This window comes from Rhincodon typus, chromosome 6 (genome assembly GCF_021869965.1).
Source record: "Rhincodon typus isolate 14 chromosome 6, sRhiTyp1.1, whole genome shotgun sequence".
Classification (NCBI taxonomy): Eukaryota; Metazoa; Chordata; class Chondrichthyes; order Orectolobiformes; family Rhincodontidae; genus Rhincodon; species Rhincodon typus.
This window is the reverse complement of record NC_063337.1, coordinates 25,702,177-25,726,151: the sequence shown is the minus strand read 5'-3', so window position 1 is coordinate 25,726,151 and position 23,975 is coordinate 25,702,177. Positions and strand designations below refer to the sequence as shown.

At 39.9% G+C, this 23,975-nt stretch overlaps 1 long non-coding RNA gene across 2 annotated transcripts; it reads left to right on the top strand.

The window, feature by feature from the left end:
• Nucleotides 1-2,352: 2,352 nt before the first annotated feature.
• Nucleotides 2,353-20,252, top strand: LOC125483361. 2 transcript variants are annotated; one of them, XR_007262320.1, is made up of 6 exons: nucleotides 2,382-2,415; nucleotides 4,568-4,716; nucleotides 6,368-6,400; nucleotides 9,346-9,394; nucleotides 18,912-19,019; nucleotides 19,943-20,252. It is a non-coding gene; the product is annotated as an uncharacterized LOC125483361 (long non-coding RNA). The 2 variants fall into 2 exon arrangements; XR_007262319.1 differs by lacking the exons at nucleotides 4,568-4,716; nucleotides 6,368-6,400; nucleotides 9,346-9,394 and having other exon boundaries at nucleotides 2,353-2,415; nucleotides 19,943-20,242.
• Nucleotides 20,253-23,975: the final 3,723 nt, after the last annotated feature.

Below are 23,975 nucleotides of genomic sequence, written 5' to 3'. Positions count from 1 at the left end.
GTCACACTGTCTTCCAGCATAGAATGTGGGCTAGGCTGCATTGAATGTTAAATTACTCTTATTATTTAGGCTACTTTTGATTAATTCAGCTATATCTAGCATTGCATCTGACTGAAATTTGAGTCAGGTCCTACTCTTAAGTAGCGAGAGACATCAGAAAGCAATGGGACAAGGGAATGAAGGTGAGATGGAATATCTGCATGTTGGACATGAATTCTGAGCTCTAGGAACTCCTGATGGGTGAGTGATGAAGGTATGTTTGCTAGAGCACTGGGTAGGGAATGGCTTGCGAAGATACATTCGCTGACATTGAGCCTCATGTGAATGTCTCCATGGACATCTGCTTCTATTTCTCTGAAGGTTTTCCTTGAGGGATGCCTGCCCAGCTGCCCTTCATATCTCCTTCCACACCGTGAAACCATGTCTTCTCTCTTCCAACACTTTTAAAGTTTCAAGGAGCTGTGAGCCCAGGAACTCTCTCTGTTCTCTGGGTATCTATTTGAGCAGCTCACATTTCTAGCCAGTGTCAATACAGGCAGTCTATAACAGCTGTATTCTAATAAGTGCAGTTCTACTTTAAGAGGGACAGACTATCTTTAATACGAGCAAGCTGTTTTCACATGTGATAACTACATTAACTATTTAGCCCCTTGCTGAGCATTCAGAACTCTGGGCCCCATTTAGACCAACATTACCAACATCAGATCAATGAAAAGGCAGCATTAAAGTCCTGTGCTACCTGCCTCAATGCTATTGGATATAGGAGCATGAAAAATCACTTCAGTGGACAGTCAGTGAATTTAATTACTATGTGCTGAATATAAGAAGCAAAATCCAATACCACCATTTTGCAGCATTACCAGAATTTAATTATTCCAATCATTGGAATTCTATCAGAATGTTGTTGCTTCTCTTCCTGAGAGTTTTGGCATTTTCTGTTTTAATTTCCAATTTCCAGCATCCACAGAATTTTGCTTTTGTTAATTATGTGAAATTACTTCTGGTACAATTTGTCACACTGTCTTCCAGGATTGTATGTGGTCTGGTTTACATTGAATTATTATTTAAACTACTTTTGATTAATTCAGCTGTCTCCAGCACAGATCAAAACGTGACTCAGATCCTACTTTCAAGAAAAGGACAGGTATTATGTTGGATTTACTCAAAGAATCTTTTGCTTTTTTTATACGTTTAACTGGTACTTAATTAAACATCAGAAGGCAGTCAAAATGTGCAGATGAATTCATACTTACAATTTTCTTCTAAATTATTTGAAAATGACTATTTCCTGATCCAGAATAGGGAAGACACCATTTATTTGAACTATAATCACCAGCACTTATTCAAAATGTATGCCAATAAAAAAGGGATCTTCCTTCAACATTTCTTTTCTAGTATCTCCTCTGATTTTTGCTCTATGGCCTTTCTCTTGAGGCAGTGACAAGTGTTCACAATATAAATGAACTTCTATTGTCTTGCATAAATGATCCTTCTCTATGTAAATTTCAACAAGATTCTCTCTGATCAGCCAGGCATCATTACTAAATCTGATCATGTCATTTTCTGACACTCATACATAATCCTGTCAATAACATTGTCAATGCATAGAATTAAATGAAGTCTTGTTGCAAAGAGAGAGAGAAAAAAGAAAGGTAAAGTAAGAAACAAAAATTAAAGCTTAAATTTTACATTTTCAAGAGCACATTTATGCTGCTGAGGCATCAAGTTCTGGGTTCAAGTCCCACTCCAGAACCTGTTGGCAATGGAATGTGTGTTCAAAAAAAGGTCAAACATGTTGAATATTAACAAGTAATTCTTCCAATGTGAATGGCAGGCAATAAGAACAGGAGTGATTCCTAGTCATCCCTGTTATGGAAAGAAATTGGAGCCTCTACTATCACCACCCTTAGCTTCAGGCATTTGAATGCATACGTTGCGACAGTAATTTGGACTGCTTTGGGGAGTTACCTGGATGGTTTTTATGGAACATGTTGGTGCCAACAGCTTAGAATTCAGTTCCTGTTCTGGACTGAGTGGGTTTGGGACCTGCCTCCTTCCCCTACCTCTGATGGAGATCAGGTGCTATGGATCAGACCCATCTTCGAAGTGAGAATTGAAGATGAAGAAGATTACATTGTTAGCTATTGGGACAGACAAAGCAAAATAAGTCTGAAATGTTCTTGATGGCTGACCTCTGCAATCCATATTACTAATGGGCAAATAACTCTGTACACTAAAACAGGAGCAGAATGAAGAAAAATGGTTAACGCTCACAAAACTGCCAGTTGAAGGGACGGTCTCCTGCTCTTGTCAGGTTGCCATAGGAACATGTGTAGTGTCAGCCCATTTACAGGCCATGAGCGCATTAATTGTTGACTGATGCCGTGTTTGCCAGAGCCAGCACTCTCCTCACAGGTAATGAAAACAACTTCCTTGAGTATTTTTAAGTCAGAGTAGATAGATTCTTGATAAGCAAAGGAGTGAACCATTATCTGTGATAGGCTGGAATATAGAATAATCAGATCGCCTTGATCTAATTGAATCGCAGAGGAAGCTCAAGGGGACAAGCAGCCTAGTCCTGCTCTAACTCATCTGTTTGTACATTTGTATTCCTGATGGAAAATCAACAGCAGTAGAAGGAAAAGTCAGGAGGATATGAATGAATTAAGCAGCACTGGCTGTGTATGTCTTTCTACGATGTCGATGCATTTTCCAAAGAGTTAATTTTTTGCACTTACCAATCTGCCATTGATAGACTCTGAAAAGAGGCAATGTTGCTTTCCCAGAAGAGAGTCACCAACTGTATTTCAGCCTGAGCTGCTGTTTTTTGCGGTTGTGCTTTTGTCTTGCAAGGAATCTTTTGTTGTTTCTTGATCGTTCACTAACTTCAGATATTGTCACTGTTAATTATTTGTTCTATTAATGATCGGGAAATATAAATCTTCACATCAAAAGTAATGTGACGGGAGGCTTTTAGTGAGAAATTGGAATACATCAGTTTTCATTCTGCATATATATTGAAAACTGCCTTTCAGATGTTTTGAATATTTTACAGCATGGAGCAGAGGCTCATTTTAAAAAGTCAAGTGATTTACTTCAGATAATCAATTCTGATAGTCCCACTTATTACGGATGTGGCCTGATTTGATGGGCCACATCTTGCAGGAACAGGGCAGCTGCCAGGAAACATGACACAGAATTGTGTGACGTGCTGATAGTTATCACACCCCATTTTCACAATAGCTGAGTGGAAACCTGTAATTGTGTGCCCAGTGAGTCAGGGGATGTAGGGGGAGGTTGAGGCCAGTGTCGGAGGAATGGTTTAGGTCTGGTCCAGTGGGGTGGTTGAGTTTGACCTGGCCTGGTGGGGTGAAGCAGGTCAGGCGTGGAGTGGGAAAAGAGGGCAGTATTTCAGGAGGTGGGGGGAACAATAGAGGGGACGGTGTTTGAGCTCGAAGTTGTGTCAAGTCAAAGCCTGAGGGCTGTAAACAATATGAGGGAGGTGTAGTTTGGGGTATGTGAGATAAGTATATGTTCAGTTGAATAGTTACTCCAGAGTTAGACCATGTATTTAAGAGCCTAACCTTTCCCAATTAACTACTTATTTTCTTTAGAACCCTCCAAATTCTCCAATTTAAAAGGACACTTTCAAATGGTTTCAGGCATAGAGGAACTGCTCAATGCAATCTTTAATTTCCTGGACAATTCCTTTGGAGCCTCGTACAAAGGGGATTCTGCAGGGTCCCCAAGTGTAATTCACATCTACATTGGAAATACATCTGTCTGACCTTTGGAAGATCCAGGCCAATATGATTTTTTTTTGCAGGATGAAAGGCAACAGTTAGGTCCCAGAATTTAATTCATTTCTATTCTTCATTCACAGGATGTGGGCATCACTGCCTAGGCCAGCATTTACTGTGCATTCCTACTTACCCAGAGGGCAGTTAAGAATCAATCATATTTCTGTGGGTCTGGAGTCACTGATATGCCAACCTAGGCAAGGACAGCAGATATCCTTCTATAAAGGACAGGGAAAATTTTGGGAAATTGAATGAAGGAAATATTGTCAAGCATGCTAAGCCAACATTAAGTAACCAGACTTTTGAATAACCAATCCCAGGCTTTGTGAATAATTAATTCTAGACCTCAGTAACTCAAACAAAAGACTTAATATTTATTGAATACACATTAACGTCAGCTGAGAGAAAAATTAACTAACTTGGTAAACTGAGTAATATCTATGCTTTAAACCCAGAACATTTGTTTTCGGTCCCCGTTCACAGAAAAGATAGACAGAGAAACAAACAAGCAAACACAGTTAAGGGATAAATAAAAGAAAATAACAAAACTGCCCAGTTTACTCAAATGGCTTTCATGATGCATTGTTTTTCATGTATAGATGTGGACTCCTTAATTATTTTTCTGGAAGTGCCAATTAGAATCACTTTCCCAGTTCACTCAGATTTGGTAGTAATACTTCTAACTCAGCTTTCTACTCTTTAGGCTTTTGGAAGCTGGTGTGAGTTGGTAAGCAGAGAGCTTTCAAATCTTCATGCTATGTTTTCAGCAGCCAAACTCAACTCCACTCAAAACATAGTTCAATAAAAACAACTTCAGCTATGATCCCACCCTAGTAGACAGACCATGCCTTTCCTCAACATCTGCCATCTTCTTGAACAGAAAGATTCTTCCAGACTTTCAGGAACCAATTCCGAGGTACTAATTTTGCTAAAAGCCAACTTCTGCTATCTTTAAACACAATGTTCTTCCTGGGATCGCTGGGTCTGTAAGACAAGACTGAACCTGCAATTAGGCTCCAGGCCTGGTGACACAAACAAGCAAAACTGTTCTTTTCCTTTTACCACAAACTATTTCGTAATGTTGATAAATTATCTTCAGCTCCAAACTAAAATTGATAAAAGAAAGAAAAATGAAAATAATGAAAAAACAGTGAGGTTTCTAACTATTGGTACCGGACTTTATAGAGCACAAAACTCATTTTTGTGATAGACAGAACACCTTTTTAGCTAGATGGTGGCATTCTGATGTAGCAAACAACTCTTGTGTTTACCTGCCAGTATAGTGTCTGGTATGTAGGCTGTATATCCCAAAAACTGGCAGATCATATCAAACAACCTATCCCTTTGTCTTTTCACAACAAGCAAGGGATTGACCATAACCAAACAGCCTGTGCTTGTGAAACGTATGACACAATGTTCATCCTTGGATGTTATTCTGCAATTTGACAATATTTGCTGAATAATCCTGAATATGTGAGTAACTATGTTGAGAAGATTTTAGCATTTAGAATTGTAAATTGGGCTGGCAATATGGTGCACTTGTGTGTACTGGACACTACACATATGAATACACAAGCCCAGTGTTCATTGCAGCCAGAGAGAACGTGCACACACACTGTGCCTGCTTCAACAAATAGTAACTGACATTTATCATTTTCTGGGGCAATGCCCTGGCCAATCAGAGTTTGGATCTTGCCTTTATAAACAAGGCCTGGTTGTGAAATGTCAATTATTTTTAATAGGTATATTCTCCGTCGCAAGACCTCAATTAATCACACTCCACTTTCCAATCAATCAGCACTGTCCTCTCATGCAGTGGAAATGTTGGTTTACCTTTAAACTTGATATTCTTGCATGTTGTCCTGATGAGTGCAAGACTGACACCTCTCCAAACATACTCGATACATATCAGACTGAAAGCCACCTGCACATAAGACCATAAGAAATAGGAACAGGAGTGGGCAGTTCAGCTACTGAGCCTGTGCCACCATTTGGTAGGATTATGGCTGATCTGACATTCCTCACATCCACTTTCCTGCCTTTTCTTTGATATCCTTTATTCCTCTACTGACCAAGACTCTATCTATTTCAGCCTTACACACAAGGACACAAACCCCACAGGTTTCTGTGGTAAACAGTTCCTAAGACTCACAACCCGGTGAGAGAAGAAAGTCCTCCTTATCTCAGTCTTAAATATTCTGAGACAATGCCCTCAGGTTCTAGACTCTGTGAGAGGATATATCCTTTGAAACCTTATCCTTTTTATTTTTAAGAACAAAGAATTATTGGTCAAACCTCTTTTTCCCCAATATGGATCTCTGCAGAAATAATTCATTTCCCCTCCTTGCCCTTTGCACATGCATGTGTTTTTTGGGTTGTTTAGAAGGGTAAACATTTATATTTTCATGATTCAAATGACCTATGTTAACTAGTTTTGCATTTTTGTTAATAATAATTATTATAAACTTACGTAAAACTTTAATAAGTTTTGTTTTATAATAAAGCAATAATGTTGTACTTATTAAAGAAATCCTGTTAATGGATCTTTTATTTTCATTCTAATGTAGAGGCAGCATATCATGAGCCATATTAAGAACCAGGTAAACCATTTGTATTCACATTGTGGCCTGTGGAGTAGGGGATAAGCGAAAAATAGTGCCCTCCTCACATCTCAGTCTTTACAAAAGTTGATATTATGAATCTCTATTTCTCCAGACAATATGCTGTTGAGATCAACACCAAAGATTAATTGAAAATTAATTATTTAATTATTCAATTAATTATTTCCTCACTTAGTCTCACTGCAAAGGCCCTTGAGAAAGTTCTACACATTGTTGAATGAGGTATAAATTTAGTTTAAAAGTGTACTAAATCTATAATTACTGGTAAACTGCATCACTTAGCCTTAAACAGTAATGTTATATTTGTTGAATGTCAAATTTCTCCATTTTAGAAACAATTGTCACTTATTTTTAAAATGTACAATTTTAAATCTTTGTTTATAATATTTTTCTCCTAACTTAATCCTATGTCTTTATCCCAGTCATTATTGTACTATTTAAAGTAAAGCTAAAAGTGAAGGAATTCTGTGGTCTTTACTTTCAGATTTCCTGTGATAATACTTCAGTGTGATTGACTACTTACTCTGCTTGTTAAATCACCACTATCTGATAATCCCTTAGTTTGAAGTCAGTGGAACCTTCTTACTCTATAAGGTAGATAGTATTCTTGCAACTAAGCACCTGTGCATGTTTTCTGCCTGCCATTAGTAGGTTAATGATAAAAGTAGAAATTGCTGGAAAATCTCAGCAGGTCTGACAACATCTATGGAGAGAAATAAGAGTCAATGTTTCGGGTTGAGTGACCTTTCCTCAAAACTTCACTGACCTCTACATTGCAGAGGCTGAGCGCCAGCTCTCAGATCATTGATTATATTTAAGATGGGGATAGATGGGTTCTTGATTGTCAAGGGGGTCAAGGGTTATGGGGAAAAAGTGGGAGAATGGGGTTGAGAAACTTATCAGCCATGATTGAATGGCAGAGCAGTCTCGATGGGCTGAATGGCCTAATTTCTGCTCCAATGTCTTATGGTCTTTATACCTCCTTCTACCTGTCCCGGACCATGACCCCACGATGGAACATCAGGCCATTTTGTCTACTACGGTCACCAACACCATTTCAGCTGGTGATCTCCCCCATTGCCTCCAAACTGATCATCCCCTAGCCCCACACAGCTCGCTTCTACCTCCTTCCTAAAATCCACAAACAGGACTGCCTAGGCAGGCCCATTGTTTCTGCCTGCTCCTGCCCCACGGATCCCATCTCTTCCTACCTTGACTTGATCTTTTCTCTCCTGGTCCAGTCCCTGCCCACATACATTCACGATTCCTCTGATGCTTTATGCCAGTTTCACAATTTCCAGTTTGCGGGCTCCAGCGGCTTCCTCTTCAGTTCTGAGGAAGGGTCACTCAACCTGAAATATTAACTCTGATCTCTCTCCACAGAAGCTGCCATTTCTATTTTTGTCTCTGATTTACAGCATCTGCAGTTCTTTCGGTTTTTATAAGTAGGTTAATGCCTGACTAGAAGAAACTCTTTTACACTACCAGTGTTGACGGTCAGAAATACATGACCTGGGAGTGTTGTGGAGGCAGTTTCAACTGTGGCTTTCTGTAATAGCTGGAAAAGCACCCAAAGAGGAAATAGGTCTTGACCTATGGAGAAAGGGCAGTGGAATGGAACTAGCTGAGTTCCTCCTGCACAAAATGTGCAAAATTGCCTGTTTTTCTGTTGTAATCATTCTGCAATTAATGCAATTATTAAGGCTGCACATTCAGCTCTGTTAAACCTTTGGCCCTGCCTCAGCTGCTGAAACATTGATTCATGTAAAAACCGAAAGAGCTACAGATGCTGTAGGTCAGAAACAAAAACAGAAGTTGCTGGAAAAGCTCAGCTGGTCTAGCAACATCTGTGAAGAGAAATCAGAGTTAATGTTTCAGGTCCAGTGACCCTTCCTTGGAACCTCAGAGCAATTTATGTTTTTGACCCTGGTTCATGTGTTTGTTACCTCTAGATTTGACTATTCCAATGCGCTCCTGAATGATCCCCCACATTCTGATCTCTGTGACTTCAGGCCATCTGAAACTCTGCTGGCTTATTCTTACTTACATCTTTCATGCACTCCCTTCATCCTTTTTGTTGGCTATTTTCTCTCAGTCAAGTGACACTTTGATTTTAATATTATCACCCTTGCTGTCAAGATGCTATCAAAATGCAAATTATTGTTGTTTGTTTTAAAAATACAAAAACAAGGAAAAGGCCAAATTCTAGTAAGCTCTGGTCTTCATGAGACTGCCTCTGAGTATCATGGCAACCATTGCCCTCAATCTGAATTGCTCAATGGTGCCTGGTGATGCAAAACAAGAACATTCAGTAACTTAAGCCATTCAAATAGCAATCAAGTCTGAGCTTCTGACAGATGGCTTTTGTTGTTTTCAATGATGTGAATGATAACATTGAAACAAAGCAACACTGTAGGACGTTAGATTTTATTTAAACAGCTTTCAATTGTCAGCATCTTGTTTTACTGATAAGCTGAACCACTGCAACACTGCTTCTCAGAATAAATATATGACTGGGCTTACTGCATATCACACAAGAGCTCCACGCAAAGCAAATTTAAATGTTTAATGTACTGTCAGAGGTTTGGCAGAAATAAACTGAAGCACTCAAATAAAAAAATGAAATGTAATCATTTAAGTCATTTTAGTGATCAATGTTTTGCAAAGCATATATTGTCCTTATCATATTGAATATTAGCAAGGTGCAGTAATATCTTTTTTGGCATCTGATATCTTCCTTTCTATTATTCCACAATATTTATAATTGCATGGATGTTGCATCAAAACTTTCATTTTTTAAAATTCATTCAAGGGATGTAGATGTCACTGGCTAAGCATTTATTGTCATTCCCTAATTGGCCACAGCTAGTTATGAGTCAACTGGTCACCGGACCCAAAATGTTAACTCTGATTTTTCTTCACAGATGCTACCAGACCTGATGAGCTTTTCCAGCAGCTTCTGTTTTTGTATGTGTAAGTCAACCACATTGCCATTGTTCTGGAGTCACATATCAGCGAGAACAGGAAAGGATGGCAGATCTCCTTCCTCAGACGACATTAGTGAACCAAATTTTCTGACAATTGATGACATTTCATGGTCGTCATTAGACTCTTAATACCAGACTTTTACTGACGACAAATTCCACCATCTGCCAAGGTAGGATTTGAACCCAGGACCATAGGGCATTACCTGGGTCTCTGGCCTGTGCACTTCAGAGACCTAACTTGTTTAATAAATCCTTTAAGCTACCAGTGATTGATAGCAGCATTCTTGGATAATCCTGGTTTGTCCACCAAAAGTAAGTTTGTAAAATTTTGTTTTTGAAACCACCCTCAAATTGATCCAAATCAGCTGTGTGGACTGAGGTACATGTAAACTTAACACAGTCCTCTTGAATTAAACCATTTCCAAACCTTCTCTATTCCAAAGGACACTCTTATCGGTTTCACTCTGCTTATCTGTCAGCCATATAAGTCCTCTGTACTGCCCGCCTTTTACTGCTAAATGAATGAAGCTTTGTAGAAATGTTGGAATTCTGTTGCTGCCTGAATATTATTTAATATTTGCCATGTATTTGTTTTTAATGTCTGCTTCCACTGTACTGGCCTCCTTAACAGTCAGAGATAACAAGATGTAGAGCTGGATGAACACAGCAGGCCAAGCAGCATCAGAGGAGCAGGAAGGCTGACGTTTCGGGTCTAGCCCCTCCTTAACAGTCAGTGTTGGTTGTGGGACAATATCCATTCTGATGTTTCTTGTTGGGTAACATCCTGTAGCTGGAGACTGTGAAGCATTGGTTTGTACATGGTAGCTCTTAATTGTGATGTGGCTTTTCACTTATGTGAATACAAAATGGAGACAATTCAATTACAGCTACAAGCGAGAACTGAACTTCTCCTTTGTTGTAGTTGGGACAGGGATATGTTGGGAGAGTATGAATGTGCTCTCATTGGGCAAAGATTCAATACCAATCACTTCCATTTCTGTTTCTGTTCAACTCCATTTGTAAGTAAGTTTGCATGAAGATGGCAATCAGAAATTGACAGCAGTGAAACTGAATGCTTAAATCCGGAATTTGATAAATGAAGGTGTTTAATGGGTCGATTTCTTTCTAAAGGTTGGTCAGGTTTGTACGCACCATTTGACCCAACTGTAATAATAAGTTGTTTTTTTCAGTTTAAGTTTGTGATAAACAACCTCATTGCTAGGGGTACCTGTAATTTGTTAACTAGATTACCAGTGTGAATGATTTTTTACCTGGAAGCAGTACAGTAGTGAAAATTTGTAATCTCTTTACACAAATGTGGAATTTGCTTTTATTTAATACTTGAAAACAGCTTTGAAATTTTTTACTTGGCCTATTTTCCCATCAACCTGTTCAGAGCTGCTATTACACAGCTATGGAGCAGGTAGGACAAGTGGGACCTGAACGTGGGCCTCTCGGTCCAGAGTTGATACACTACCACTGCACACAAGAAGGCCCTGTATATGAAACACTTCAAAGACTCACAGTGAGACTTGAACTCATGATCCTGGTTTACAAACCAGTGCTTTAACCACTGAACTATGGAGGCTGAGACAGAAAGGAGCTTTGAAGTATTTCATCAATTGCATCAATTGTAATATTTTAGGTAACTTGGTTAGTCAGTAAAATGTGATAATAAGACATGGCATTCCTTGTACTGACACTGTAGTATTTGGAATGAGGGCCAGTTGGATCCACTGACTGTGAGATCCTTGACTGGGGTTGTTAACCTCAGACAATCAGGGATCTCATAGTCAATGAGATCCACCTAGTCCTCATTCCAATCACTACAGACACATTCCTAGAACAAATAATACATGTTTCTACAAGAACATACAAAGAAACGGAGCAGAGAAAGTGAGTGACTGGAAACTAGTAATGGGATGCGAGAAAATGGCAAAAGTCTGAATAAGTTCCTTCTATCTGTTTTCATTGTAGAAGACATAATGAACATCCTAAAAATAGTAGAAAAGCATGAGGCAAAAGGACAGAGAAATTTAAAATGATCACAATCACCAGACAAAATGTATAAAAGGAAAACACAAGGGACTAAAGGCTGACAATTCTGCTGAACCTGATAGCCTGCACCTTGGGCGTTAAGAGTCTGTAGAGCTACAAATATATTAGGTGTAGCTTCCAAAATTCCCCAGACTCCATAAAGGTCCCAGTGACTGTGAAACTGAAAAAGTAACACTGTTATTCAAGAAAGGAAGGAGACAGAAAGCCAGAAACTATCGGTCAGTTAGTTTAACACCTGAAGTTAGAAAATGCTATAATACATTATTAAGGAGGTCGCAGTGGGATATTTTTAAAAAACCGTAATACAATCAGGCCAAGTCAACATCATTCTGTGAAAGCAAAAGTATGTTTGACAAATTTATTAGAACTCTTGAAGGGTGTAACATGCAGGATGAATGAAAAGGAACCAGTAGATGTAATTATTTGAACTGCCAAAAGGCCTTCAATAAGGTGACATAGAAAAGGTTTTGATAGAAAATGAGAACATATGGTGTTGGGGGTGATATGGTTACAATTCTAAAGGGGATGCAGGAACAGAGGGAACTAGAGCGGCGTATGTGGGGCGGCACGGTGGCTCAGTGGTTAGCACTGCTGCCTCACAGCACCAGGGACCCGGGTTCGATTCCAGCCTCGGGCGACTGTCTGTGTGGAGTTTGCACATTCGCCCCGTGTCTGCATGGGCCGGTTTCCTCCCACAGTCCAAAGATATGCAGGTTAGGTGGTTTGACCATGCTAAATTGCCTGTAGTGTTCAGGGATGTGTAGATTAGGTGGGTTATAGGGGGATGGGTCTGGGTGGGATGCTCTGAGGTTCGTTGTGGACTTGTTGGACCGAAGGGCCTGTTTCCACACTGTAGGGATTCTATGATTCTAAGATGTGTGTACAGATCATTGAATGTGGCAGGACAGGTGGAGAGAGCAGCAAATACAGCATGCAGTGTTCTTGGCTTTAATAGGGGCATCACATAAGAGCAAGGAGGTGTTGTCAACTGGTATAAGACACTGTTAAACATTAGCTGGAGTATTATGTACAGTTGTGGGCACCAGCATGTAGGAACAATATGAATGCATTGGAGAGAGTGCAGAAGCAATTTACTGGAATGATTCCAGGAATGAGAAACTTCAGCTATGAGAACAGATTGAAGAAGTTGGGACTGCTTCCCTGGAGAGAAGAGGCTGAGAGGAGACTTGATTGAGTTCTCAAAATCATGAGTGGGCTGGACAATGTAGAGAGGGAGAAGCTTTTTCTGCTTGTAAAAGAAACAAAAATGAGAGGGCATAGATTTAAAATAATGTGCAAATGAAGCAAAGGTGATGTGAGAAAAAACTTGTTCACTTAGCGAGGTGTTAGAGTATGGAACACGCAGCCTGGAAATGAAATGGGGTAAGTTCAATTGAGACATTCAAGAGGGCATTGAATGTGTTTTTGGATAGTATTACTGTGTTGGGATATGGGGGTAAGAGGCAGAAGATTGACATTAGATAATAGAGCCAGACTAGATAACACAAGCACAATGGGCAAATGTCCTCGTTCTGCATCGTGACCATTCTGGGATTCTGTGAATTACCACTGGCACTGGTACTTATGACAATGGCACATTTGACTGGGGAAAGGAATAATAAAACTAGAACTGTCACTGGAGCTTCGATGATAAAAACACAGTGCACCAAAATAAATGTTATGGGAAGAAAATAAAAATGTTCCACACAATAAACCTTTGAGTGGAGCAGGAAGGTACCTCTGATGGCAGCAGACATGCCCTTTGCTCTATGATTTTGTGGCACACTGTGCTGTCATTGTGCCATCTGGCACCTGCCTGCAAGCAGCACTAAAGATGTTGCCAGTGAGATTCAGATAGCGGAGGATTGAGCTACTGTGCAACCTCAAATGTCAATGGGAGTGATATTATCAGCTTAATCAGGTGGAGCTGCCAAATAATAATATTCTCTCTTTGAAGGAGGTGATTAACTAGAGACCTGAGATGCTCACATTACATTTTCTTCTTTCAAAATCATTTTCAATCACTGTTTTGTTTTATTATGTCTTCATCGGGTTTCTTTTCAAACAGTAATCAGTTAACAATTGTGAAGTACTTTATGGAAGGAAACTGCAGTCCTTACCTTGTCTGGCCCTACATGTGATTCCAGACCCCTAGCGATGTGGTTGACTCTTAACTGCCTCCTGGACAATTCAAGATGGGCAATAAATTAAAGAGTGGCTCGGTGGTTATCACTGCTGCCTCATGGCACCAAGGATCCAGGTTCAATTCCACCCCAGGTAACTGTCTGTGTGGAGTTTGCACATTCCCCCCGTGTCTGCGTGGGTTTTTACCAGATGTTCCAGTTTCCACCTGCCCCCCACTGTTTAGGCTAGCGGGGTTAGCCATGGGAAATTCAGGGTTACAGGGATAGAGTGGGGTGCTGGGTTTGAGTAGGATGCTCTTTGGAGGAGTGGTGTGGATTTGAAGGGCCAAATGGCTTTTACCTGCACGGCAGGGATTCTACGATCAGCAAATTGCTCAGAAATTCAGTTGGCATGTATGTCAGTGAAACTTATATAGCCACACTGATATAAAGTGATAAGAGATACCGCTCCGTTTTCAGGACACATTCATTTCATTCCTGCTGTGGTCAAGGCATCAAAATCTTCCTGTGAAGCTTCTCACTCCTGTTTCAGCTTGTGCTGGAAGCTGCTGCATCTTACAAGTCTCAGCCTCAGTTACCTGGAGTACAAGAACTGTGTGGACTCAAGGAATCCACAATTAGCTCTTACTCATACATGCCAATGAGGTCAGAGTGGATTAGAAAGCTCAATCACAAAACTTCTCAAAAGCCAAGAGAATTATTTGTTAACATGCAAGTGACAGTTAGAAACAACTTCCAGCAGCAATTCCTTATTTAACTCAAAGTTCAAACACCAGCTCTACACTGAAAGCAATGAGAATATTCATCCTTGTTTCTGGATTATGCTTTAGCAATGGGTGGAATTTAAAGCCCTCCAGGTGATGTCCTTGGTCACAGGATAGGATTACGCTCAATGGAAGATAGGTGGCTGGTGATCCCACAATCTTCCTGCTCCACCTCAAATCAATCAGTGTCAACAAGGTCCATGGATGGCCTTTCTGCCCCACTGCCCATTGATACCAAACACCCAAGTAGTATTCACTCAGCAGAGGAGGGGGTTACTTGTGGGAAACACAAAAGACAAACCTGAGCAGGGCTTCCCAGGGTGTGTCGCTCAATCAGCGCCTGTCTGCACGACCAATTTTAGGAAGGGGGTGCTGCTGACTACCAGCCCCTACGCTTGCTGCTGAGAACCACATCCCTATCCATGATCCACCTCCTTCCATCACTCCTGACTGTGCATGGGATCCCACATTCAATAGAGCCACCAGCCTCTGACTTTTCACTCCAACAGCCAGAATGTCCAGTCCCCTGGTCCTTGATCCCAGGAGAAGTCCATAGTTAGGTCAACCCAGCAATGGGCCTTCCCTAAAAGATACAAGGTGGGGCTTTCAGCAGATCTCCAACTGGTGACCAAAAGCCCTTACTGCCTCCATGGAATACCACCTCATATTTCAAATCACTTATCAAAACTTGTCTCCTGGACTTCAATGTTGTAGGACTATTTGAAATGCAAAAAGTAACTGTTCGCTTCAGTATCCGCTACACCTGCCATATTATGATACTGTAAAGCTTGATCAATTGTTGTGATTGAGTCTCACTTCAATTCTCAAGCTTTAGCCAAGTAGACTCAAAGGGCTGAATGGCCTACTGCTGTTCATATGTTCAAAAGCAGCCCCTTCACTTGGGAGTGCAAAGATTTTGTCAGGACAGACATTAGCCTTAAGGTGGAGGGCACAAACAAAGCATGGCCTTATGATTTTTTTAGATACACAATGACCCAAAAGCAGGTCCTCTTTCCTTAGGTGGGAGATATGTGCTGCGGAAAATTGGCTGGCAACAGTGAAGAGAAACCACTGAGCAGGCCATTGTGAGTAGCAATGTCCTTGGACCTAGTCACCATAGGGGAAGTAACTTCATGACTAAACCAGGATTGTCAAGTGAGATTCCTCTTCATATCCAGAACATTGTCTGCATAGCTCTGCAGCAACAGGTCCAGGCCTTCGAATCTGAATAGGACACTTCACTGCACTTCTGTATCTTCTCACACATATGAGGATCGCAACACTTATGAATTTCGCAACTTAGCCTTGTTTACTTGCCTTTCTCTCAAGATCCATACTATATCCAATTCATCTACACAACTTGTGCCAGTTTTTCATGAAGTTCCCATATGCCCACAGTTCGACTATTTGTACTGTCTAAAAACTCTGAATGGACTCAAGGGTTCAATCTGATCAGTGAATTGCTGAGCCACAAACTGATAGCATAAGTAGTTCAGCAATGAGAGTGGAATGTATTACCATCTCACAGAAGATACCACATCTGCACCTTCACCGTCCCTTCAACCTTTGCCTGCCCTGGTGCCCATGTCAATTGTTCTGTTACCTCTGAGATGCTGCAGCTTGCAGTTGGTCTGAGACCCATGTTTACAAGTGCTATTAACCCCAATCATAACATGCAGAAGCCAATGGTGACTTACTTTTTAGAAGTGGTAGAAGTTGTTAAGACATCACTTAAAGAGGAGGTAACCATTGCGTAAAGCAGGAGAACAAAAAGCTTTTTTTAAAAAAAAATCTTAGTGGGCAGAATGTTCTGGCTATGCTAGATGACCCTTCAAGGTCAGATGACAGGAATACTTATATTTGGGTGGATGTAGTTTATGCGAGGGAGCAAGGACTGTGTGACAAATGTTGGATTAACCGATAATGCAGGCAGACGGAGACTGTGCAGCTGGAGGCTATGCAATGAGCTGCTGCCAAAGAGCTTGGGCTGCAGGCTGGTGCTTGAACATTTCCAATGTTGTCCCAATTGCTGTCCCTTCAGTGTCATCAACAACTTGCTCAAAGATTGACAGATAAGGACAACTCCAATGTTGTCCCAATTGCTGTGCAGTATTCTGCAGCATACAGCAAAGCACTAACAGACCATAGTGCTATGGTCTGGCTAGTCCTTCTGGCTAGTCTGGCCTGTGAAACAGTTTTAAGACTCCAGTGGCCTGCTTGATAAAGGCTCCGATTCAGATTCTGACGAGGTTCATGAGCCAAGGTCTAAAGTAATTCTATTTTAAAAATCTCCAATATTGATTAAAACTTGGACAAATGAGACACCACAATAATTTTTTAAAATACATTTTTAATGTCAAAGAGGTTGTTTGGCGTAAAGTCTTATCACACCTGACATTAATCCACAGAGACTGGTATCCTGTCACCAAGTCACCCTTTATTTACATGAGGACAGTCCTTGACACTGATTCAGCTTTCTCAGAGCAAGCTCTCAGAATGATCAGAACTTCTCACACTCCAGTTTATATCTGTCAGCCAGGGCTCCCTGACTGGACCAGATTAACAGGCCCAAATCAAGGAACTCATATCCCACGAGGTTGATCTTTATGACCACGTTACAGGCAGTACAACGCCACTAAAAACATTAATCAAATTGGAATGGACAAGCCCAACTTAGTAGGTAAATATCAAGTAGGTACAACAATTTCACACCATTTCTTGTATTTCAAAGTTGAGTCCCTTGGTGAAATATTAGTATGACAAACATTCTTGAAGTGTAGAATAACTGGATAATAAATTCCTGATTTCTGCATGTCACTGTGCATGTGCAGTCAGAAGAAGCAGATATTTGATTTGTGCCTTCAGAATAGTTAGCTTTGATTTATTCTCTTCTGTTTTAATTACAAGATCTGAGCCATTGATGTCTTTGAATGTTTTTATATTAGATGAGAGTGAGCCAGTGATAAGAATTTCAGAGCAGAGACAGCTCTGGCTGCAGGATGCAGTGTTGTGGTACCTGTGGCAGTGAGTTAAAAGTCATGATCCAAGAAGTTACACAGCTTTAACACAGCCCCCTTCCAGAAGTAGAAAGAATATACAATGTAAGAAGAGACCATTGACCAAACCAGTCCCTGGCGTTGGTTATGAGCCACTCAAATCTCCTCCCATTCTTCCTTATCTAATTCTATCAAAGTAAGCCCAATTCCCTTTGATTTGTCTGCTTATTTATTTTTCCCTTATATGTTCCAAAGAGATCCTTTTTTATTCATTCATGAGTTTTGGGCATCACTGGCTATGCCAGAATTTATTCCCCATCCCTAGTTGCCATTAAGAAAGTGGTGGTGAGCTGCCTTTTTGAACCACTGCAATCTATTTGCTGTAGGTAGATAAACAATGCCATTAGGGAGATAATTCCAGGATTTTGACCCACAGCAGCACAAAAGCAATGGTGATATTTTTCCAAGTCTAGATGGGTGTGCAGGTAGTGGTGTTTCCATATATCTGCTGCCCTTGTCCTTCCAATTGAAAGTGGTCATGAGTTTGGAAAGTGCTGTCTCAGGAACTTAGATGAATTTCTACAGTGCATCTTGTAGACGGTACCCATTGCTGCCACTGAGCGTTGGTGATCAAGGGAGTGGATGTTTATAGATGTGGTGTCAATTAAGCGGGCTGCTTCATCCTGGATGGTGTCAAGCTTCTTGAGAGTTGTTGGAACTGTACCCGTCCAGGCAAGTGGGGAGTATTCCATCACACTCCTGACTTGTGCCTTGTGGATGGTGAACAAGCTCTGTGGAATCAGAAGGTGAGTCACTTGCTGCTGTATTCCAACATCTGACCTGCTCTTGTAGCCATAGTATTTATAAGGCTAATCCAGTTCAGTTTCTGGCCAATGGTAACCATGAAGATATTGATAGTGGAGGATTCAGTGATGGCAGTGTCATTGAATGTCAAGGGGTGGTGGTTAAGTTCTGTCTTCTTGAAGATGGTATTTGCTTGGAACTTGTGTGGTCTGAAAGTTTGAAGAGCCTTAGTGAATTTCTGCAGTACATCTTATACATGGTACACACCCTACTCTGTTCACCATCAGCTGTACAGGGAGAAAATGTTTATGGATGTGATGCTGGTCATGTGGTGTTTTGCTCTTGATGGTGTCACATTTATTTAGTGTGTTTGGAGCTGCACTCGTCCAAGCAAGTGGGAGTATTCCATCGCACTCCTGACTTGTGTCTTGTAGATGGTCAACAGGCTTTGGGGAGTCAGGAGGTGAGTTACTTGCTGCAGAATTCTTAGACTCTGACTTGCTCTCATAGTAGCTGTATTTATATGGCAAGTCCAGTTCAGTTTTTGGCCAATGATAACTCCCAAGATACTGGTGATAAGGAATTCAGTGATGGTAGTGCCATTGAATGTCAAGGAGCGATAGTTAGGTTCTCTGTTTATGGTGATAGCCATTTCCTGGCACTCAATAAAAGCAAAATTGAATTGATGCTAGAAGGCATTTACGTGGTATGAATGTTTCTTCCTGTATATTATCCAGGTTTTGTTGAATTTGGACATGCACTGTTTCACTATTTGAGGAGCCACGATAGGTGCTGAACATTGTGCAATCATCAGTGAATATCCCACTGCTGAACTTATGATGAAGGTAAGCTTTGCCTCTCCATTCGCTGTGATAGTGAGTTCCAATTTCTAACCACACTCTTAATAAAGGCATTTCTGTTTGAATTCCTATTTGATAACTTGGTGAATATCATATAATGATGGCATCTATATTTTGATTTTAGTGGAAATGTACTGCCTGTATTAGATCAGCAAGGTAGATTGCCACCACCTTCTCAAGCGCAACTAGTGATGAATAATAAATACAGACCCAGCCAGTGACACCCACATCCTATGAATGAATTAAAGAAAAATGTGATGGATGCAGCTCATTGAATACTTTTAAAATTATATTTTAAATTTTAAATTTAAAATATTGACTAATAAGGGAGTCATAGCTTATCTGGGCTGGGTTGGAAAGTATACTTGGGACCACAATTGTATCAGCCATAGTCTCACTAAATAACAGAGCAAGTTTGAGTATCCAAATAGCATCCCAACTCAAAATTACTCATTTCAAAAATACACTTGTACACAAATACAGAAAAGGCCAGTTGCAACCTAAGAACGTTGACTGGAAAATGTCACTTAAACTTCTAACAGAACATTATCACTTCACTTACCAACGGTTTCTTTCCAGATTAATAAATTACACATAAGCTCTTGTAACATGTTTCAACAGAATATTAGATATCAAACAAAATAAATTTCTCTTATTGCAGAGATAACTACTTGGATAAATAAGAAGCAGGTATCATCACTGGTAATACGATGATCAATTGCAATTACTACGTCAAATCTGTTCCACTGTTGATTATGAAACATTTCTTTTGTCTTCAGAAAAGATGCAGTGTGTAATTGCTGAGCAACCTGTTAAGTAATGATGCATAAGTGATTTCTTCTGTGGTTGAGCAGATGTAGATTTAGGGAACTTATTTATCATTGTATATTTTCTGTTCTGTTACACAGACATGACTCTTTTTTAACTCTTCAAGAAACTTCATGGGGCTCCAGTCTGCTCTTGGAATCCAGAATCACATGAAAAGATATCTTCAGTCTCTTTGATCCACATATGACTTCTGAAGATGGAAGATATAACTGCTTTTAAGTTCAGCTCAGTTATTGAATGCCTTTTAAAAGCTGACATTTATTTGTTGGATAGTGTTTTCTTACAGTATAATGAACTTTCATGTATTTCATAGAAATGTTTAGTTAAAAATAATAAACTGCAAGTTTCAATCCAAACTTGAAATGTTTGTTTGGAATTTTTCTCATTACATTGTGTACTACCCACTGATGGCTGTGCTATTTGTTGAATGTCAAAAAATTCTCCCAAGCTTCAAATAAAAACAGAAAATACTGATCACAATGCGGTCTCCTCTTTATCGGGGCAATCAAACCCATATTGGGTAATTGCTTTGCAGCTCACTGCAGTTCAGTCTGCAAACCTGACCCTTAGACCTTGGTTATCTGTCATTTGAATTCTCACTCTGACGTCTCTATCCTTGGCCTATTAAGCTGTTCCACTGAAGATCAACATAAGCTTGAAGAATAGTCGCTAATTTTACATTTGGGCATTTTACATCCTCTGAACTTGACAGTAAATTCAACAATCTTTTATGATAAACTCTGCCCCCATTTTGTTTTGTGCTTCTTTAATGTTGATTTTGTTCATTTTTCTCATTTCACTTTTATTTCCTTTATTTCACATTCACTTGGCAGCTATCGTGCTCCTCATACCTACTCCAGATGCATCTTTTGTTTCTTTAGTTGTCACATTACTGCCTTCTTCAGTCTTGCGCCATGACCTGTTTATCATTTAATCGCTCCTGCCTCTCTCCATCTCTGACTTTCCCTTCTGTTCTTCTTCTTGCCTGTTTTCCCTTTTACTTTTTCAAAACAAGTTACATTTCTAATTTCTCTCAGATCTGATGAAAGGTCACCAGCTTGAAATGCTAGTTTTATTTTTGCCTCTAAGCAGATAAAAGATCAACTGTATATATTTCATAATCAAGACTATTTCTAGGTAATTTCAACCAATTCTGATAGGTTATGATACACATCTGGAGTAGGCAGGAACTTCAGTGTTCACACATGCACATATTTTGGAAGCAATCAGGACTAAGAAGCAAGCCAACATTGTCCATCCTCGAACGAAGGACCGTACAGGCAGTGTGGTGCTTTTAGAGATGAGTTTAGGAATCAGACATGGGGTGTTGATGCTATGTATGAATCTATGTGCACCCTGCATTGCAATTAAACACTGAACTATCAAGAGCACAAATATTTCTGGATATTAATTGTTATTCTCTAATACAGTCCATATATAAAAGCTGAGTAACGTCTTGAGGTGTACTATGCTTTCAATTTTGCTACTTTACATATATATTGGGCTTTACTATTGGTGCTGTGACAAACATACATTGTAAAATGGAAAGATAACAAACTTAAACTGAGCCTAAATTAAATGATTTCTCAGAATCCCTTTTTCTATCAGACAGCAAGTCTATAGAACGATGATGGAAAATCTAGACTAAACTGTTGATGTTAAGTGTGTGGATGAAAATGAGAACTATAATCACTGAAAGCATTATTTTGACAGAAAGTATTCATTCCTTTTCAATGTATAATGATTTCTTCAAACTTGCTGAATAATTTATCAGTGGTTGATAGTTCTTTGAGACTTGCCTATTTTAATTTGTTATGCCTTGCAGACTATAAAAGTTTGATTCACTGCATAGTTAATAGAGTAATATAAACTAATGTGTGCTTAAGGGTGAAGTCAGATGTTAAATTATCATCGCCATCAAGGTGAAATACTAGACACTAAAACTAACTCCTGGTTCTTGGAACCATAGAATTTATACAGCACAGCAGGAGCCATTAGGCCTACTGTGTCTGTGCTAGCTCTTTGCAGAAGCATCTAGATGTGTTAAACTTAAGAGGGTGCAGAAAAGAGTTACAAGGATGTTGCCAGGACTAGAGGGTTTGAGTTATAGAGAGAAGCTGAATAGGCTGGCGCTATTTTCCCTGGAGCATCGGAGGCTGAGGGATGACTTACAGAGGTTTATAAAATCATGAGGGGCATGGATAGGATGAATAGCCAGTCTTTTTCCCAGCATAGGGGAGTCTAAATCTAGAGGGCATAGGTTTAAAGGTGAGATGGGAAAGATTTAAAAAAGACCTGAGGAGTAACTTTTCACACTGGGTTGTTGTGTGTATGGAACAAACTGCCAGAGGAAGTGTTGGAGGCGGGTACAATTACAACATTTAAAAGGAATCTGGATGGGTATATGAAAAGGAAGGGTTTATAGGGATATGGGCTAAATGCTGACAAATGGGACTAGGTCAGATTGGAACATCTGGTTGCTTTGGACGAGTTGGACTGAAAGGCATGTTTCTGTGCTGTGTGACTCTGTGACTCTATTTCACTCCCCCTAACTTCTCTCTGTAATCCTGTAATTTCTCTCTTCAGTAAATTAACCATTATCTTTTGGGTACAATAATTGAAATTGCTGCCACAGCACACTCTCAAGTAGTGCATTCCAGGTCCTAAGCATTTGCTGCAAGAAAATATTTGTCCTCGTATTATTGTCAATTCTTTTGCCAGTCAGTGTAAATCAAGTCCTCTGATTCTCTAAACATGCACCAACGGCAGTAGTTTCTCTTTATCTATTCTGTAGACCTCTTATTTGAACATTGCTATCAGATCTCCATCAAATCATTCAACCTCTCTTCTTGAATGAAAGTAATGACAGATCTCTAATCTGTCCACATACATGAAGTCCCTCAGCTCTAGAACCACTTCAAAAATTATTTCTCTCTATGCCTTCATATCCTTCCTAAAGTGCTGAGTCTAGTTTTGGACATGAACGTTTAGTTGAGGGTGAACCACTGTTTTATAAGGGCTCCTCTTAGTTTCCATTCTTTTGTACTCTATGCTCCATGAATGGTACGTGACTATTTAAACTCTTCTCAGCCCGTCCTGACACCTACAGTGATTTGTCCATGGATGCTGCCAGGTATCTCTGTTCCTGCAACCATTTCAGAACAGTACCATTATTTTATGTTGTCTCTTTTCTCTTGCTCTTTCTAACAAAATGTTATCTGTTCATACTTCTCTACATGAAATTTCAGCTGACAATCTTTTGCCCTTTTCACCGACCTGTTTATGCCCTCTCAAAGTCTGTCACAATCCTTCTTACAATTCCCAACATTCCTAAGTTTTCTTCCGTTTGCAAATTTCAAAATTGCATCTGATACACTCAGTAATGTGTGCAAATCTAAAGTAATGATCATCGCAGTTGATCAAGAAAAGCAGTGGTCCCTGGTACAGCCCACTGTATACCTTTTTCTAGCTTTGTGCAGTGAGAGACTGAGACCTATCCACTGGCTGTAAGTATGGTGAAGACAGGTAATCTGTCACTCAGCCACTTTATCAAGTACCTCTTAGAAGCCTATGTATTTCTCATTCAATACATCACTCCACTGCTCATCACTGTTACCTCTTCACGAAACTCGATCAGGTTAATTAAACATGAATTGTGTTCAACAAGCCTGTGCTGACATTCCTTAATTAATTTACATAAGGCCAAATAACTGTTAATCTTGTCCCAGATAATGAATTTTCATCGCTGAAGTTAAACTGATGCGTCTGTTGTTTCTAGTTAAATGACTGACATTTCTTGGTGCACATTAATGTTCTAGGTTCACACTTATAGAGCACAATTCCAAGATTTGTAGGTATCACAGAACTCGGAAGTATTGTGTACTATGAGAAAGATAATGATAACTTCAAGCCATCATAGATTGCCTGCTGGTGGTGGCAAACACATGGCAGAAATTTCATGCAGAGAAGTGTGAAGTGATGCATTTTGATAAGAAGAACAAAGAAAGAAATAAAGGATATAATTCTAAAGAGGTTGCAGCAGTAGAGGAATCTGGGGATACATGCACACAAATCATTGAAAACAGTAAGACAAGTTGAAAAACCAATCAATCA